The following is a 19,946-nucleotide window of genomic DNA, read 5'->3' on the forward strand; positions in this document are numbered from 1 at the left end:
GATGCTGTGTTAAATGTAGGTGCTTTTAGATGGTTAGGCAGTGTATAAGTGCAGTGTTGTTAAATACATTCCATTTATAGGTGACCACCAAGTTAAGGGCAATATGTGTGAAAAAAGCCATGGGGTATCAAGAACTGCCAGGAAAGGATGCAAGCAGAAGCCTCTCACGATGCTGCCCCCTACTTCTGGTGTATCCCAAGTTTCTGTGAAGCTCTTCACTGCCCCCTTCTTCCACAAGATGAGTGGCTATAAGAGGAAACATCCCAGTGAGGAGGCAGGGGTAGTGTGCTGGTGGAGCTCACCTTCACTGGCCACCCTGCATGACAGTTCTGCCTGGGGTCTGGGCTGTGAGTGAAGAAAATGCAGTTCAGAACTGGTGCAGGGAACCCCCTGGTGAGCGATCCTAAGACTCAGTGATCCTGAGGCTCTACAAGCCAACGCCCACTGTCCCTGCTCCCCACGGCCACGTCCAAATCATGCCTATCCTAGACTCCCTTGACTGTGGGTCCCAAGGCCTCTCAGACTTGGCTGTTCCAGCTGCCTTGGCCTCCACAAGGAAAAGCCTTTTTTATTTCTATCTCTCTGTGTGTGTTTACTAAATTTAACCTTATTTCTGTAAAACTATTCAAAAAATAGGAAAAAAAATATAGAAAGTTTCAATCACCCCAGAGCCCACCACCTAAAAATAACTTAAAAATTTTGTGTGTGTATGAATGTTATTCCAGAATTTACCCAAACCTATATGCAGAAGAACAGATTTATGGAAATAATTATGTAAAATGGCATTTTAATACACAGCTTTTTTTAAGAAGCAAAGGCATTAAATTCAGTTTTCACTGAATTTATCATGAAAAAAAATGAAAAAGACTAGCAAATTTCAGATGAGTTTTTCTTTTGTTTGAGGCAGATAATTTGTACTCTATTATTTCAAAATATTATTTTCAAAACATATGGAAAAGTAGAGTGAACAATAAAATGACCTTACTGTCCACTTTTAACAAATCTGGACCCGCGCCTAGGTTAAGAAGTTCTTCTTTCTCCTTTTCTTTTTCAATTAAAATGTTAATGTAAAAAGAATTCATTAACAGAAATATACCTATAGGCATGATTTCCCAACCAGTCAAATTCTGTTCCTGGATGCTGGACACTGGGTACTCAACACCTACCCACCCACCCCCACCCCCAACACCTCTGTAGTCAAACCAGTGCTTAAGTCAGACACCAGGCCCTGCAAGCATTTTACATTCATTGTCTTGTATGCTCACCCTTATCTAGAAAGTCTGCCCTGTTATTATCCCTGCTCTGGGCAAATGAGAGCTCAGAGGGCAAAGCAACCAGTTCAGGTGTAAATGACAGAGCTGGGATACAAATTCAGGTCTGTCAGACATCAGAGCCTGGTGCTAGAGATAATTTTTAAAGGATTTTGGACTCCATGTAAGCTGCTCAGGTACTTAAGCTGACAAGGAACAAAAACTCTGGATGAAAAAAGATTTCAAGAGCAGCCGGTAACATCAGAGCTCCACTACTCTAAGCAAAGTGAGAGGAAATTTCTGTCCAGAACATCATCTCCCTGGACTTCCTATAAGAAAAGTTTGTTTTGGAGTCGTCTCTTCTCCCTATTGTGTCAGGCAATGAGACTGAGTAGAGCATCATTCAAAAGATGATGGAACCTGAGCATGACAGGGCCACCCTTGCCGACGCTTCCTGAATTCAACCAATTGATCAAAATCCAGTGAGCTGTGACTCTCAGATATTAGCTACAGATGAAGCTATTTTTAAAAGTTCAAAATTCAAAAATGATCACTTGTGGGGGGATCATTTTGCAATAATGACCGAGGCTTTAAAAAAAAAAAAAAAAGACAGTAAAAATGTATCTCTTGAGAACTTTGGAGCTCAAAGCCAGCCTGATGTGCCAGCCACCAGCTCCAAGGGCACAGAGACAGTGAGACGAGCCAGTGTGACACCATGTACACTGGGGCCACCGCAGCTGCCACCTCCAGCTGCAGTTTCAGTTCCTCAGTCCTGCCTAATCAACAGGGCACCAAAGGACCTATGTATGAACTGCACCAGTCAGGGTGCACACAGAAGGCCGAAATCACACCAGTAATTTGAACAGGAAAAAATGTAACATAGAAGTGTACTAAGTAGTAACAAGAGATTCACTACTGAGAGGAGATAAAAGAGCTCTAAGAAATACTGTAGGGCTAAGGGGGAGCTCCAAGGAAGTCTCAGCCAACTTGGCTGAGACTCAGAACTCAGGGAGAGGGTGTTCATGGGGTTTTCTGAGCCACCTCTGGTCTGTACCCAGGGCCCAGACTGGTGATCAGGGAGCCTCTCCAGGGTATTAGCAAATCTCAGTGGAAGGTGAAAGCCCCTGGGTGTCACACATACCACTGGCAACCATGCCATAGGAGCCAGAAAGGGGAAACACCTGCAACCAAGCAAGAGGAGAAGCGCGTTCCTTCTGCAATGTCTTTCCAGAACCTCCTAGTGACAAATCTAACAACAACAAAATGTTTACAGGGTCCGGCTCCAGCATCACAAAGCAGGGCAGAGAAGCTTGATTTGGAGTTCAGAAGCAATAAATGAGTATCTAGCTGCAGCACTGTTTGCAACAGCCCCAAACTAGAAATAACCCACATGCTCATCTATAAAAAAGGATAAGTAAGCAAAATGTGGTAGAAACATACAAAGGAATAGGACATTGCAGTAAAAATGAGTGAATTCTAGCCACACACAATTACATGGCTGAACCTTAGAAACATAAAGTTGAGTGGGTAAAGAAGCTGCAAAAGACAACATACTTATAAAGCTTAAAAACCAAAGAGGTTAGAGTGGGAGAGAGCCAAAGCATAAGAGACTGTTAAAAACTGAGAACAAACTGAGGGTTGATGGGGGGTGGGAGGGAGGGGAGGGTGGGTGATGGGTATTGAGGAGGGCACCTTTTGGGATGAGCACTGGGTGTTGTATGGAAACCAATTTGACAATAAATTTCATATATTGAAAAAAAATAAAAATTAAAAAAAAAACAATAAAATGACTGACATGTAATTTAGCTATACATATAGACATAGAGGAAGCTATTTTTAAATGAGCAAAATAGAGGCACCTGAGTGGCTCAGTCAAGTGTCCAACTTTGGCTCAGGTCATGATCCTGTGGTTTGTGGGTTCGAGCCCTGCATTGGGCTCTGTGCTGACACCCCAGAGCCTGGAGCCTGCTTCAGATTCTGTGTCTCCATCTCTCTCTACCCCTCCCCCCTCTCTTAAAAATGAATAAAAATTTTTTAAAAAATTTTTAATGAGCAAAATAATGAAAAAAATATCCAGAGGAGTGGTTACCTCTAGGAGCGAGATGGATATAGGACTAGGGAGAAGCACATGATAGTTTCAAATATATTGGTAATATTCTAGTTCTTATATTGATGGCAAGTTCATGAGCATTCATTTAGTCACTATGCCTCATAATTTACATGAATATAACACTTGTTACACATATACTTCTGTACACGTCAAATACTGCTTAATAAAGTAAAAGGAATCAAATCGTATGAGGTGAGTTGGGAGTTACCTGGTCTAACAACAGCTCCTGTTCAAAAAGCCTGGATATCTTAATTGATACAGCTCCATATAAACCAGCACGTGCCAGACTATTGGCAAAACAAATGCAAGCCTTGCAGAAACATAAGCAAAGTGCCCAGGACAAAGGAAGCTGTGGTCCCTGCTCTATCACTCTGTGAGGATCAGATTACATCGGGCTATCTGTCCCCAGTCCTGAGGGACCTTCCAGGAACACAGACCATCTGGAGCACTTTCCAGTAACACACAAATGGCTTTCTTGTAGAATGAAGACCAGATTTAGCCCAGGTAGTTCACAACCTGGAACAATAGTAGGAGAAGTTGGAGGGAATTGGATCTTGGCTCAATTAAAAGAACCATGTGTAAAACTGAATATGACAAGTGTTGGTGAAGATATGAAGAAAATGTAATCCTTGTTTCTTGCTGATGGAGATATAAAATGGTACAACCATTGTGGAAAATGGTATGGCATTTCCTCAGAAAATTAGACATTACAATGTAATCCAGCAATTCTACTTCTGGGTATCTATCCAAAAGAATTGAAAACAGAGACCCAAACAGATAATGTTCGTGACAGCATTATTCCCAGCAGCCAAACATGAAAGCAACCCAAGTACCTATTGACAAATGAATGGATACAGAAAATGTGGTCTATACGTACAGTGAAATATTATTCAATCTTAAAAAGTAAGGAAATCCTGTCACATGCTACAACATGGATGAACCTTGAGGACATTACGCTAAGTGAAATAAGCCAGGCACAAAAGAACAAAACTCTGTAGGATTCTACTTACACGGGGTACTAGAAGAGTCAAACGCACAGAGACACGAAGCAGAATGGTGGTTACCAGGAGCTACGTGGAGGGGCTGAGGGAGGTAGTGGTTAATGGACACAGAGTTCTAATTTGGGAAAACAAAAAAGTTCTGGAGATGGATGGTGGGGATGCTTGCACAACAATGAGAATGTACTTAATGCCACTAAACTGTGCACTTAAAAAATAGTAAATTTTAGGGGTGCCTGGGTGGCTCAGTCGGTTAAGTGTCTGACTCTTGACTTTGGCTCAGGTCATGATCTCATGGTTTGTGAGTTCAAGCCCCAAGTCAGCCCTGTGCTGACAGCATGAAGCCTGCTCAAGATTCTCTCTCTCTCCTCCTGTTTCTGCCCCTCACTCCCTCTCAAAATAAATAAACATTTTTTTAAATAGTAAATTTTATGTTATGTATATCTTACCACAATTTTAAAAAAAGAACCATGTGTATTGGTTAGAATGGGCTGTCTTGGCAAGTTCCCTGTTACTGAGAAGGTTCACACAGAGCCTGGTGACCATCTTGTTGGGAATCGTCTAGCTTTGGAGCTGTCAGGGCTCTGGTCAAAGGCTCTGCCTGCAGGAACCCTGTGTGGAGTTGCAGGGCATGGAACAAAAGCAGGCTCCCTCCATTGCAAAGCGCTCAGCCTCCACCTAGTTAAGGTAGATGGGTCTCGCCAGTAGACTGAGCTATACCCCATCACAGACATGTGGGCCGCTGAGAAGGCGCTGCCTCAGGAGGCTTGAGATCCACCTGGAGGAAGGTGGGTCTGAGGAGACCCATGGGATCTGTCTCCCCAGGAGTGAACTTGACTGCTTTGGGGTTCAGGCCCAAGCCTCAGGCCCTCAGTGTTACCAAGCACCCTCTGCATCCATCACAGTGTTGATCTCCAGCAGGACCAGGCCCCTGGGTAAATCCCACTGCAGGTTACCTGGTATTGGCCCCTGACCAGGATTCTGGCCTAGCCCAGCACTGACCACCAGGTTCTAACCTGAGCCAGGGCCCAATAAAGGCAACTTCAAGGTAGTCTTACTGATAGTATGAAAACTTAAAAGTCTAAACTTTAAACTGCAACATACATCCAGACAGGAAAAAAGAAACTAGAAGCAATCTCTGTCAAAACCTCTGTCAAAAACAGGTTTAAAAGCTCAGCCCTCAACAAGAATAAAACCTGGACCAGCTTTTAGGTCACTCTTCTGCCCTGACTTCCCCAAGAGAAAGTGTTTTTGAAATAATGAATCAAACTTCTTACCTGACCTTATCCTTCAAGACTCATTTTCAAAGGCACCTCTCTCAGAAGCCACTCATTTCACTCAACCATAATCAGGTGTTTGTCCTGTGTGTCTTCATAGGGCTTTTGCCCCCGTCTTCACACCTGCTGTGGTTTTCTTGCCAACCAGGTCCAGAAGCTCAGTGAGAGCATGATTTTGGATACCCAGCACAGTGCCTGGCATGCAGCAGACACTCAACACATGGTTGCTGGAAAAGTGAATGCACGCATGCATAAAAATGAACACAGTGAAAGCATAATTTTTAGCTAGGAGCCCAAATTTTGCTTGACTCATTATGACACCTAGTGGTGATTAATCTCCATTGCAGACCCCCCAAAATGCACATAATTACCCTAGGCGCACTTCCCTTTGTTCCAGCAAAGGCCCTCTGAGTGCCAGCTATGTGGCAGGGACCATGTGAGTGCAGGGGACATTTAGATGAGTTGGTCAGTACCTATTCTCGAGGGGTTTTAGGCTAGAAGCACCGAGTGCTGCTCACCACCACAGAGAGTCAGTACTGGCATTAATGTTATATCATTGTAGGGAGAAATGAAGGACAAGAAGGCTCCAATGGGCATGATCTCACTGTGGAGAAGGGCAGCTTCCGAGGGAAGTGGAAACCCTATTACCTGAGCTACCTCATAACATCATCCTGTTTATCGTTCCCTTTAAAGCTAAGCTGGGTTCCAAGTTTTGAGGTATTATCCCAATATTGCTTCTAGCTTCTGCCAACATTCCTGGAAATGTAATGCCTAAAGCCACCCTGGTTTCCCTTATTCCTCCTCCTATGGAGAAAGGATGCTGGGGAAGGAGACTAAGAAAGAGAACCCAGTCCTGCCTTTTAGTCTGCATTTTCTCCAGCCCTTTATTCCTCTACTTCTCCAACCAAGCTTTAAAAAATAAATCCCAACTGGATGACCATTTTGGAAGCAAAATTAGAGTTGGGCCTCTTATTCTAAAATATATATTTTAATACATTTTATTTATAATTTAATATATTTTTATATATGTACATATTATATACTCACACAAAATTGAAATCATTTGTCTTTCAATTATGTGAAGAAATATTTTTTAGCTATGGCCAAAATAATACTTGGCTCATTAAGACACCTAGGTATCTTCATTAAATAAATAAGTTATGGTATACTGATGCTATGGAATACCAGTTAGCCACCAGTTTTCAAATGTAATGCTGTATTATCATTAAAATATGTTCAGAATATATTGCTAAGCTTTAAAAACATCAACAAAAATGCTAGAGCTATCTCCAAATCCATAAAAACACTGTCACGTGAAAGGATGTTCATCAAAATGTTAACAGTGCCTTATCTATGTGTATTTAGGCTCACTTACTTTCTTTGTATATTTTTAATATTTTTATATGGCAAGAATGCATTGTTTTAAAATCAGAAAAACAAGAGCTATTTCCATGAGCAAACAATGAATCCCTGCCTTTCGCATTACTATACTTGGCTGCTGAGGCAGGAGATAGATAGATCTATAGAAACACATAAGTATATAGATTGATAGAAGCATTGCCTTATGAGAACAATGGAAAACCTACATTCTAAGACTCAAGATGGACTGTATGGTTCTTACTTTCTTTGGAGTAACATAGTTCTTTCTGATACCCCTAACAAGGATAACGGACAGTACAATCCATAACAATATACACTATAAAAATTCAAAACATAAAAGCAGTTGTGAGCAGAGGCCTTGGGTTTTCCAAGTCACAGGCTCGGGTAAAGCTTCTCTGCCTGGAACAGGCTCTTCCCAAGGCTCACATTTACAGTAAATGTAATTACACTTTAATGGCATTCATCTCATTCTGTCACTTTTTCCATAGCTCCTATTTTTAACCAGCACAATGGGAACATTTGTCCTCTGATTCACTGACGAGTTTTCAGGCCAGGAGTCTAGCTTTTAAAATGACAGTACCCTTAATCCTATCGCTGATTTTTTAAATGAAATAACAGCCTGTAATTAAAACAATGGAGCACAGGCAACCTCAGTGGGGTAAGAATAGCAACTCGGCACCAAATTCAGGTAATGGGATATATCAGCCACTGTGCTGGAAGGCAGGAAAGGGAGAACAAGGTTCTGACCCCAGCTTTTTGGCCTCGCAAATCACTTCAGAGTCCTGCACCACAGTTGTTATGAAAAGGGGCACTGATTCTTAGATTCCATCAGTCAAGCCCACCCAGTGGGAATGACGAAAGTCAACCCAGGGTTTCTGCTCCTCTGGAAGAGTCCCAGGTGACAGTTCTGCCCACTCGAGCAATGCACTTGGGACTACCAGAGTTGATGGGGCAGTTGAGGTTCTCCTGTCCCATCATATACCATGAAGAGGTGAAGTCTATGTCAGCTCCCCTTAATTCTGTAACCCCACATTGTGGTGGGAGTGACTCTCTGTGATGTCTGGGGCTAGGTCACAAAAGGCTACATGGCTTCTTGCTAGCTGTCTTCATATGCTCTTGGGACATTCCACCTCAGAACCCAGCTATCAGGATGTACAAAGCTGGGTTATGACCAAGACACAAATAGGTGCTTCAAGCCTGGCCCCAGACATGGGAGTGCAGAAGCTCCAATCACCGGAATCCCTCCTAGCATCTTGAGTCTTCCTCACTGATCAACACTGTGGAGCAAAGGCAAGCCATGACCACTGGGTCTTGATCATGGAATTTGTGAGCACAATAAAAGGGTGGTTGCTTATGTCACTAGATTTGTGGTGGGTCCGTGGGCAGCAGTAGTAATTGGAACTCCATATCAGATGTAGGAGTTCAGATGTAAACACTGACATAGTGCTTACTGTGTGTGGAGGACCTGTCTTAAGCAAGATACTAATACTAATTGGCTTTATATTTACCTTCATCATGGCTCTGTGAGGCCTATACTATTATTGTCTATGTTTTACAGTTGAGGCAACTGAAGCTCAGAAAAATTAAGTAACTTGCCCAAAGTTGCACAGCTACCAAGTAGCATTCAAATTGAAATGATCTAGCTCTAGAATGCATACTCTTAGACCACTTAGTAGGTACTTAGGTTCTGTCCAAATCTTTGGTACTAAACTTTATGTAACAACTCTACCTAGGCCCCAGCATCCACTCAGCATCCTTTTTTCCTTTCTACCTTCCTTGCCTTGCTAAGATATGATCAGACACTCCAGGGAAACCCACCTATATTGCACACCTCAAGAAAACACTAATAGAAAGATGCTTTCTCCCAAGAAAAGGGCAAGTTCATTATGCACCTTTCAGACCAGCCTCATGGTGACTCCTGGTCCTGACCTGATTTTTCCCAGGCTCCAGGCAGGGGCTAATTTACATTGCTGCAGCCACACATGCAGCTTGAGATTGCTTCCTGACCTGCAAGCCCTTGCTTAGCAGTCATTTTGTTTGGGTACATGTTGAGTTCCTCGAGTTCTTGTGTGCTTACTCAGCAGGCCTGCTGTCTCCAAAAGAGGACGCTGCATGACAGTGGCCTTCAAGAGCCCTCAGGAGCTCTTAAGTGTTGGCTTTGTTTGCTTCTGTAAACATTTAACATTTATGCACACCCACTAGCAAATCCTGATCAATAAAGGATAATGTTTTGTGGTCTTTTAGCAGAAACTCTTTCTTAAACTTTACTTCTGCCATTTAAAAGTTTTTCCTAAAACCACAGGGTCAAACTCTGATTGTGGTGCCATTAGATCATGCAAAAATCCTACGTAGATGTCTCCTCTATTCTAGGTATCAATCAAAAATGAACAAAACATTTCCTTTGGTTGATCCTTTCCAAACAAATAAAAGCCCTGAGTAAAAAGCCCTAGCTTCTTACCCACCTACTATTTTATTTGCTACTTAAGTAACTGCCAGAGGGGCGCCCAGATGGCTCATTTGGTTAAATGCCCTACTCTTCGTTTCTGCTCAGGTCATGATCTCATGGTTTCTGAGTCTGAGCCCCAATCAAGCTCTGAACTGACAGCATGGAGCCTGCTTGGAGCTCTCTCTCCCTCTCTCTCTCTGCCCCTCTCCACTTTCTCTCTCTCTCTCTTTCAAAATAAACAAACTTTTAAAAACTTTTTAAAAAGTAATTGCCAGCAAACATCACTGATTCTTCCCTCCATCCTCTCCCTCCCTCCCTTTCCACCCCTCTCTTTCAACTTTCCTTTCCTCCTTCCCTCTCTTTCTCTACCCTCTCTCCTTTCCTTTTTGCTTTCCTTAAACTATGCACCTATTGGGCTTAGGGTAAGACCTATAGGAGGTCACAGATACAAGCAGACACTAGGAGAAGGCTGGTATAGCACCTATTTGATGTAAGCCACAGCATGTTACAAAATCATTAGTGGCAGATCCTATACACCTCAGAATTCATTTCAAAGAGATTCCCCCACTCCTCCACTATTCACTGACCAGCATACAAATGTACCCACTAACACTGATGTTCATTCTCCCAAGACCTCTCACTGCCAGGAATATTAGCAGCAGGATCTGCTGTGGCAAGCTGGGACAGATTAAACAAGACGTCTGGGAGGGAGTACTCAAGTTCAGAGCACTTTCACTCTGCTTCATGTCCTATTCCTGTTTGATTCTATTTTCTCTCTTATACTCACTCTAACACAATGAAAAACGGAGAATGTGCCTTCAACCCCAGTGATCTTCATCCTATCGTCTCTGAACATGGTTCTGTGCTGCTATGAGCTGTATATTATTCTAAAAGAATTCACATTTTAGAATCCCAAAAGGGAAGAGGAATGGCCTAAATGCTACATAGCCCAGTACATGGCCTGATGTGGCTCAAAACTCCTCGTGTTAATGCCATTCCTGTAATTTAGAGGGCACATCCATCAAAAGGGCTGATGAATAGTATGAGATAACCCAATCAACCAATATGCAGTAGAGACTTGATAGAGAAAAGTCAGTCTAAAAGACAGCATTTAATCTACATGGAGGAAAGTTGTCTTGGGAAGTGACAAATATCACACTGTAAGCATATAAAATCCTCTTATGCTTTATACTGAGACTTTTACTTGCTAGGACACCAAGAAAATAAATGATCACCTAGAGTGAGAGAGGTATTACTTAACACACTGAAAATATGTAAAAGTACGCAGAAAAAAAATAGACTCTACAAGGAGGATTATGTAATGGTGGAAATGTAAATGGGAAGCAAATTTCCCAAAGTTCCCCAAAGGTCAAAAGATATAATTTCAAGTTCTTCCCAAATTGCACTGAAAACTTTACCTCAAGAGTTTCCGAGTCATGGGAGGCCCAGTTTAGAATTGCAAGTATTAAGGCCTACCAATCAATCTCAAATGAGCAAATTTATCAGAATGCCAAACCCTAAATGCTTTCAAAAAAACAGGACACTGGTGAGGATGACCATAATGACATCACGGATAACTACTATTATTACTACATCTACAACAATAAAACCTCAACAAACTGCGCTAAGTACTTTATAAATCTTAGTCCATTTAATCCTCAAGATAACCGTATTTGTTGGATCCTTTTTACAGGGGAGAAAACCCAAGGCACAGGGAGGTTAAACACACTCTACTGACAACATGACAAGCTACCAGCTCTGCTGCAGGTGATGATAGAGAGAAAGCTGTCTGCTCCATGAAGATTGGTCCTTTGGGGAGTAATTTGGAGTCACCCCAGGTTTTAGGGTGTAGTACTCAGCCTGACATAGTCAAGAATATCCTGTGTTGAGTTGACTCTGAGGTAATCAAGTCTGAAGGATGGATTTGAATCAACGTAATTTCACTTTCAGTTACAAACCAGAATACCAATTTTTTAATGGAGATTCCTAAACTTCCATTGGTTCATGGCTTAGTAATTTTTTCACTGTGCTCCTAAGAAACAGAGGAAACATTGGGGCACCTGTGTGGCTCAGCTGGTTAAGCTTCTGACTCTTGGTTTCAGCTCAGGTCATGATCTCATGATTGAGCCCTGCATCTGTCTCTGCCCTGCGGCCTGCTTAGGATTCTCTCTCTCCCTCTCTCTCTGTCCCTCCCCTGCTCATGCACACTCATGCTCTCTCTCTCAAATAAACTTTTAAAAAAGAAAGAAAGAAAGAAAGATCTAATCATTTCTTTTATGAAGTACTTAGGGCCAAACAACTTAATGAGAATTTATGTTCTAAAAACTTTTAGCTGTTTGAAAAAATTTGAAAATTGAATGAAAATATACTTACTTCATTAATTACTAATGTGATGTGAGTGCCTGTTGGGCTCTGCACTTTCTCCAACCTTGAAATTTGATCAGACACTGTCACCTTCATTCCCTGCTCCATGTTGATTTTTGAGCTGTACCTGCTTTTATCACACCAACTGCCAAAAACCCTGCTTTGGAAAGATATGACATCATCAAAAGGAATGTAGTGCAAGCTAACACTTAATGTGACTACTTGGAGCTGGTATTTCCTGCAGTGTTTGATAAATTGCAGCATGGCTGTGTTTCCCTTGAAAACAGAATATCCCATTCCTGTGAGCTTGCTGTGGGAAACTGGGGCACCTCAGTGCAGTTTGGGAACTGTATTAATTTACACTACAAAACATAACTGCCAAGTGTACTGAACTTCTCACATTTTCTCCCCAGTAACATTGGGAAACCAAAATAGAAAGCCTTTGGGACCCAGAGTCAGTAAGGGGGGCAACCTGGGGCTCACTAATCTGCTCTTTGATTTAGTTACTGCAATTACAGTATAGTCCAAGTACAGCTTGCATTAGTGGGTGTGTGTTTATTGTACTATTTCACTTGGATATCTCAAACCCCAGGATAAAACAAAAAGTTGCAAGTTATTCTTTTCTATAACATTTGCTAAAAGGCAAAGGATTATTACTAACTACAACTCTTTATGAAATATATATGCATTTTTAAATATCTTTAAAAATTTTTCATCACCATCTTACAAAAAGTATTGGGTTTTAAGTTTATTTATCTTGAGAGAGAGAGAGAAAGTGGGGCAGAGACAGAAGGAGAGAGTGATTCCCAAGCAGGCTTCCTGCTGTCAGCAAAGAGACCAAGGCAGGGCTTGAACCCATGAACTGTGAGATCATGACCTGAGCAGAAGAGTCAAACACTCAACCGATTGAGCCACCAAGGTGCCCCAACAGTATTGTTTTTTTAATTTAAAAACAAAACTGTAGTCATTTTAATAAGTAGGTAAGGAACAGTAGCAGCATTTTTCCTATTAGGAAGCTTGTATTTTCAGTATTTTAAACGTCAATAAACAGAAATGAGCTAGAATGGTCAAGTTAAAATAAGCCACTGTGAGATACCTCATTTGACCAATGCTAAACACGTTTCCCCTCATTTTAACATCCCTGAGGTCAGGGTGCATCTTGCAGTCGCTGTTGGCCTGGGGGAACAACACTGTTACTGCTCGCCACCTTCTGGCTGGATCAAGAAGTGCCAGCATCAAACCTAGCAGAAGATGGTGTCAGAGTTGCACTCTTCAAGAGCCCATTTTAGGAATGTCTTAACCAATGTGTTTGCTTCTATTTCCCTTCTTACGTATGCAGCAGAGTGATATCCAACAAGAATTTATTTTTGAATGTCTAAGAAATTTCTTTCAAATATATAAAATAGGACTAATTTCCATGCAAGTTCAGACTCACCTTGTACCACCAGCATCCCACCTAAAAGGCCACACTGTATCTGTCTGCCCAGGTTTTTCTCCCAGGCACAGACATTTGCTCAGTCTTTGTGCAGGCATAGACCAGAAGTGCAGGGGAGTTAACTCCTCTGGAAGCAGCCTTTAAGGGTTGGAGGGCAGGACTGGTAAATAAATAACTCAGGCTTTTGTCAGTGGATAGACTGTGCTGCTTCAAAGTCCTAAAGGGATTGAGTTCCTACTGTCTACCTATGGCACTGACCTGATTCTCAGCCTTATACTTGCCTTTTCCCTTCCCTTCCACCATCTCTCAGCTCCCTCCCTCCTGCTCCCTGGAATCACCTCTCAAACTCTGCACCTAAGTCCTTGGCTCAGGCTCTGCATTGGGACAGATCCAAACTAAGACTTGTGCCTTTTATTACAGACATATGACAGTCAAGAACTGAAAACCACCTTTCTTGGTTACAATTTCCATTTTGCCACCATATTTTTAAAATAAACTTTATTTTTTGGGTACAGTTTTAAATTTACAGAAAAATTAAGAATATAGTACAGATTTACCATATACCCCATACCCAGTTTCCCCATTACATTTTACAATAGTATGGTACATTTGTTACAATTACCAAATCAATATTATCATGCATAATCATTGATGAAGTCTACACTTTATTCAGAATTCTTCTGTTTTTAGCTGCTATTCTTTTCCTGTTCTAGGATCTCATCCAGGACACATTACATCTAGCAGTCCTGTTTCCATAGGCACCTCTTGGCTGTCACAGTTTTTCGCATTTTTCTTGTTTTTAATAACCTTGACAATTTTGAGTTCTGGTAAGCTGTTTTGTAGAATGCTCCTCAATTGGGATTTGTCAGATGTTTGTAAAGAAGACCAAAGAGGTGAAGTATTATTTTCATGACATCATATCCAGGGTCCATACTAATAAATGACTTACCACTGTTGACTTTGACCATGATCACCTGCCTGAGACAGTTTGTCAGGTCTCTGTACTGCAAAGTTACTCTTCCCAGCCACCTTTCCACATTATAAACTTTGGAAGGAAATCATTACATGCAACCCACGCTTAAAGGTGGAATCTCTTAAGTCCAGAGTATCTACATAAATTATTTAGGATTCTGAATGAGAGATGGTTTCTTCTCCAATTATTTATCTACTCAATCATTTATCAGCATGGACTCATGGATTATACTTTGGGTTATAATACATTATTTATTTTGTTGCTCAAAGGGTTCCAGCTTTAGCCACTAGATCTTTTAGTTGCCTCCTTCATCCTTTTGCCATATTCTTATCATTGTGAGTTTTTTGTTTTTGTTTTAATATTTCTTTCCTTTCTGGTGCTACAAGATGCTTCAGGCTAATCTTGTATATTTCCTGCTCCAGTTTTAGAATCAGCCATTTCTCTAGAGCCCTAGCTCCTTTTTTGGAGAACAGTATTAGAAGCCAGTATCTACAGGTTAGGTGTGGTCTTTGATACTAGAGTGTCATTGCTTTTAGGGTCACCTTAGCTGATGGAACAATGAAAAAAATGTGTTTACTAGCCTATGTATGTTCACTATCTAAATATATAATCATCTGTATCTATATTAAGTGAAACAGTTTATACCAATGTCTCCAACTCTAATCCATTACGCCATAGATCATTTTAACCTCCTCTCCTTGCTATCTGTAACCCCACACTTTAGCAGTGAAACCAGACTCTTGCCATCTGCTATCCATTTAATTGTTCAAACCTAGTACATAGTCTAGCACTAGACTAGAATTATTAACCCGTACTGTGAGAAATAACTACCAACTAGAGTACAGTGCTTATACAGATTCTTTTGCCTTTCACCTTACAGACTCATTTCCAAGGTTACTTAGATCAGAACCCTTCCCTTGAAACCTCTTCTATTAGGTGGTTTCACACATTTGTAATACAGTTAGATTATTTTATCACATCCTGGATTCCATCCAGGGATCTCCTCTCTAAATGAAATTTTTAAATATGCATACATTAAGACTCACTCTCTGTACTATAAGGTTTATGAGCTTTGGCATATTGTCCTATCTCCACCATTATTGTATCGTTCAGAATAGTTTCACTGCCCTAAAAATTCCATGTGCTTTACCTATTTCACCCTTCCACCCTCCCTCAATCCTCTGGCAACCTCTTTTTAGCCTCTCCATAGCTCCACCTTCTCCAGAATGACAAAAAATGGGAATATAGTATACAGCTTTTTCAGAATGGTTTAATTCAGTTAGCATCCATGTTTTCTGTGGCTTGATAGCTCATTTCTTTGTAATGCTGAACATTCCATTCTGTCAACATAGCACAGTTGGTTTATCCATTCATCTATTGATAGACATTTTGGTTGTTTTGGTGATTATAAATTAGCTGTTAGCAACATCTGTGTGCAGGTCTCTGTATGCATATGTTTCACATCAGTTGGTTAAGTACCTACAAGCATGACTTCTGGATAAGACTATTATTGTTCATTTACATTTATTGTGATTACTGTGTTAGGTTTCCAGCATTTTGGACTTCCTATGGTTTTGCCTTTTGGTTTTTTGTTTTTTTGGGTCTTCTTTTAAATTAAGAGGTTCTCACCCTCCATGCCCCCACTACTTTAAAAGTTACACACTCATTTTCTTTTATTGTTACCTTGAATGAAATATTTCTTACATGTGTATCTTTGCCAACCTCCTAAATCTACTTTTTAAGGGTCTAAGAACATTTGAACTCCAATTAAGCCTTCAACGTGTACCCTATTTTGTCTTGTTTTTTAGATCCATCTTGCTTTTAATATCACAAATAAGGCATTATTTGTACTGTTATAAGTCAATGTTCATTCAGATTTACCCATATTTTTTTGGTCACGATCCTTTCTTGAGCTTCAGACCTTTCAACAGATGGTGGTCCTTCTGCATCACTCATCTTCTAAACTGAGAGTCTACTGATGACAAAACTACTCATTCTGTTGGAAATGTCTATTAATCCTCACTTCCAAAAATATAGATTCACTGGGTATTGATTCTTGGTTAGTAGTTTTTGTTTTTCTTCAACCACTGATACTGGCCATCTTTCTGGCTTTCCTTGCTGCTGAGAAGTCAGTAAGCCCTACCATTACTCTGTTTTGGGTAATGACTTTTCTGACTACTTGCACAAATCCAACATTCTGCAGTTTTACACACACACACACACACACACACACACACAGTCTGTAACTCGCTTAGGACTTATACAGCTTTCTGAATCTGAAGGCTCATGTCTTTCATTGGTTCTAGAAAATGTCTTTATCTTCTCAAATATTACCAATTTCCAATTCTTTCTAAAACTCTTTTTAAGATTATGCTAGAACTTCTCAGTCTCTCCTCCACATTGCTTTCCTAATTTTTATATTTCTATCTATTTATCTTTGTGTGTTATCTACTGGGTAATCATTTGGCTCTATTTTCCGGTTCGTTCTCTCTTCCATAGGTTGACAAGGGATTTATTTTTATATAAAGAATTCTTATTCCTTACTCTTATTAAACACATATTAAATATATTCATTTTATATCTTATATCTGAAAATTCCACTATCCTAAGTTTTTGCAGGTCTGACTGTACTATCTGTTTTCCACTGGCTCTCATTCAGGATACCTTATTTGAGGCATCCTGTGATTTTGTGGGTTTGTGATTTAGGACTATGAGCTCACGTTCCTTTGGAGCTTTATCTGTAAAGAGTGTCTGAGGACTACATTAAAGCTCTGTTCTTTCAGCGTGGATATGCAGTTGCTTTAGCCATGAGCTCAGGGGCATTACCAGCTTAAGATGACTTTAAGAACTTGCTTTGAGAAGTTTTTAGACATCATGTAACATGAGAATTCAAACTGCTTTTGACCTCTGAGAATGCTTTCCTTTCTTGCCAGTTCAGCAACAATTTAAGAACATTAAAAAAAATTATCCAACATTTTGAGTTATTATCAGGTTATTCAGAGTATCTACTCCTTCACACACTGGAAATGCAAAGTCCCTAAAGTCTAATTCATGACATCACTGAAAGGCAACATTGATACAGTAGAGGTAGAGCATCTAGATTGTTCTTCTGTTTTATCAAGCAAGGTGAAAGTGGTGAGTAGAAAGCTAGAATGGTTGAGGTTTTCTTTGGCGATGGTCAGGTGACATTATCAGGAAATGTGTCAGCTGCTCCTAAGAGAGACCAAGACGGAAGTTACTTCTTTCCCAGTAACCAAAGTCCAGAGAAGGCAGTCAAGAGCTGGATTATACTGGTTCCACAAGGTCATCAGGAATATTATCCTTACAGCTTTTCCTCTATAAAGATGCCCCATAGCCCAAGTAGTCTTCAACCACATCTACACTCCTGTCAGAAGTAAGGGGTTAAGTCCAAAAAGGGCACATGCCAATCATCTGTCCTTCTGAAGAGGCTTGTCCAGCCAACTTCCCCACCTCCATCTGGCAATCCATGGCTCCAAGGAGACTGGAAGTTTAATCTTTTGGCTGGTCCCATTGCTGCTGGAGTAGAACTGGAGATTCCTGGATACTTGATAGGCAAATAGCAGTCTCTGCCACAGAACCTGAACATTTTCACTGTGTGAGGCTCCACATCAAGGGAGAGACTAAAATCAAGATGGTAATTTACTGCTGGAACAAGTCCTTAAGAACGTGGGAGAGAATACAGTCAAAAGCACAAAGGGAGGGTTTAAACTTGGAGACCAGACACATCTTCACTTGAGACTAAACGGAACAGAAAGAGAAGACAGGACACTGCGCCAAGTATGGGATGGTTAAGACTAGAAACCAAGGGGATTCCTTGTAGCATGCAAATGACAAGGTCTCCTGTGGAGGTCACTGAATTGTGGTGGGAGGGGGATGCAGAAGGCAGAAAGCCTGGACCACCTGCTATGGGAATGTAAACAGTATAAAAAATGCTGTTATGTTTATATTTATATAAAATATAGAGAGATTATTCGCACTTGTCACTTCTGGTCTCATTACATAAGAAAACTGAATTTAAAGCTGGAGGTAATAAATGACAAAAACAATTTAGGCATTGATGACAGAGGACACTCTTCTTAACATTCCTTTCATAACTCTCAAAAAGTGCCTTTCATGTCTAGGGTTTTGTTTTTGTTTTTTTGTTTTTTTTAATTGAGAGAGAGAGAGGGTGCAAGTGAACAAGGGTGAAGAGAGAGAGAATCCCACAAGGGGCAGAGAGAGAGAGCAGGGCTCACCAGGAGTGGGGCTTGTGCTCACCCGAAACAGGGCTTGAGCTCACCCGATGCAGGACTCCAACTCATGAACTGTGAGATCATGACCTGAGCTGAAGTCATAACCGACTGAGCCACCCAGGCAACCTCTAGTACAACTTTTCTGAAGTACTTCTGAGCCACCCACCCTGGAAGCTCTGTGTCAGGTATGTGCCAAAGCAATGGTCTGCAACCTTGGGGAGTGAGGATATAAATTTAGGTTTGCAATGAGATAAGCATATACAATTCATTCACATCCTCTTCTTCCTCTAGAGATGAGGAGAATAAGGAAGAATCAATTTGATTTGATTATATAGTCTTAACTCCATTTCACTTCTCCCAATTATCATCCCAACTTTCCAGAACCATTTCTTACGCTGAATAAAGGGCTATCTAGCACTTGCTTAACACCCTTTCCCAAAATCCCTTCCTCTGAACACTGAAAGACAGCCTCTAGGTAGCCTTGTTTGCTTTCCCTGTGTGGAATTAGATGAACTCAATGCTTAAGGATCCAATTGTATCCCCTCTGTCATGTCACAAATGCCTCACATGAAACAGAAAATTAGTGGTAAATATTACGGCAAAGTCTCCCCAAATTAACTAACCTGTAGAAATTTGCAGGTCACGTTCTAAATCACAACACTCATGTTAGGAGAGAGATGTTTCTCTGTTTAAATCAAGTTCAGTCAGCATGACTAAATAGCTGCCTGGGGCCTGGGTGCCATGTGGCCAGACAGCACTCATCAGCCAAGTCCAGAGGCACCTGAGCTCTCCTTGAGCTCCCACTAAGAGCATTAGCCGGGCATGGAGGCAAGATGATGAAGCAGTTTTCACACTTCCACAGATCAAAGTGGCATAGTGAGTATCTAGAACTACATCCTGCATGGGCTCCAAAGTGGAATAAAGCTTGCTATTTTCCATCACAGTAGGTATTACCCCCCACCATGCTCAAGCACTGTTCTCTCAAGAGTTGTGAGCGTTGCAGTGCTCAGGCAAATGCAGCACTCAAGCTTTTCACCTTTATTCTTCCCACAGCATTTCATTTTAATGTCAGCTAACAATAGAAAATCCAAGAAGGCAGCTCTCCCACAAAACCCATGGAACTGGCATGTGAGTGATAGAACTGACCACGCTTATATCAACCCTGCAATTAAAATCTCATGAAAAATCATTCAAAGTAAATTGTTACATAGAACACACTTTTAAAAGCAGCACTGGCTCTTATGTGTGTAGAAAAATAAATATTCACTAACACAGACACTTCTGACAGATCAAAATGGGTCACAGCTGTTGTTACTCTTTGAATTATAGCAAAAATAAATTTTGCAATATAATCTGAAGGAACTCCAGGCTCTCTAGAATTCATATTTTTAATATTCAAACCCACATTGAGTACTACATCATTCAACACAAATATTAGAGAAAAATATTACCCCTAATTT

At 40.9% G+C, this 19,946-nt stretch overlaps 1 protein-coding gene and 1 long non-coding RNA gene across 3 annotated transcripts in view; one reads left to right on the forward strand and one right to left on the reverse strand.

Annotated features, from left to right (window-relative positions):
- PDCL3 (phosducin like 3) overlaps positions 1-19,946 on the reverse strand; it is a 191,236-nt gene that overhangs the window by 161,473 nt on the left and 9,817 nt on the right. Inside the window, exons 7-8 of one of the 2 annotated variants that reach the window (XR_006595473.1) lie at positions 11,835-11,982; positions 5,636-5,862 (exon numbers count right to left, since the gene is read on the reverse strand). The gene's annotated coding sequence lies outside the window, so the exon portion shown is untranslated. Of the gene's footprint in view, positions 1-5,635; positions 5,863-11,834; positions 11,983-13,741; positions 17,447-19,946 lie in introns of those variants that run through there. The other variant, XM_019827023.3, reaches the window with a different exon arrangement.
- On the forward strand, positions 11,153-19,781 carry LOC123384419. Its single transcript, XR_006595476.1, has 2 exons — positions 11,153-11,228; positions 19,540-19,781. It is a non-coding gene; the product is annotated as an uncharacterized LOC123384419 (long non-coding RNA).

The sequence above is a fragment of the Felis catus genome, chromosome A3 (genome assembly GCF_018350175.1).
Source record: "Felis catus isolate Fca126 chromosome A3, F.catus_Fca126_mat1.0, whole genome shotgun sequence".
Lineage (NCBI taxonomy): Eukaryota > Metazoa > Chordata > Mammalia > Carnivora > Felidae > Felis > Felis catus.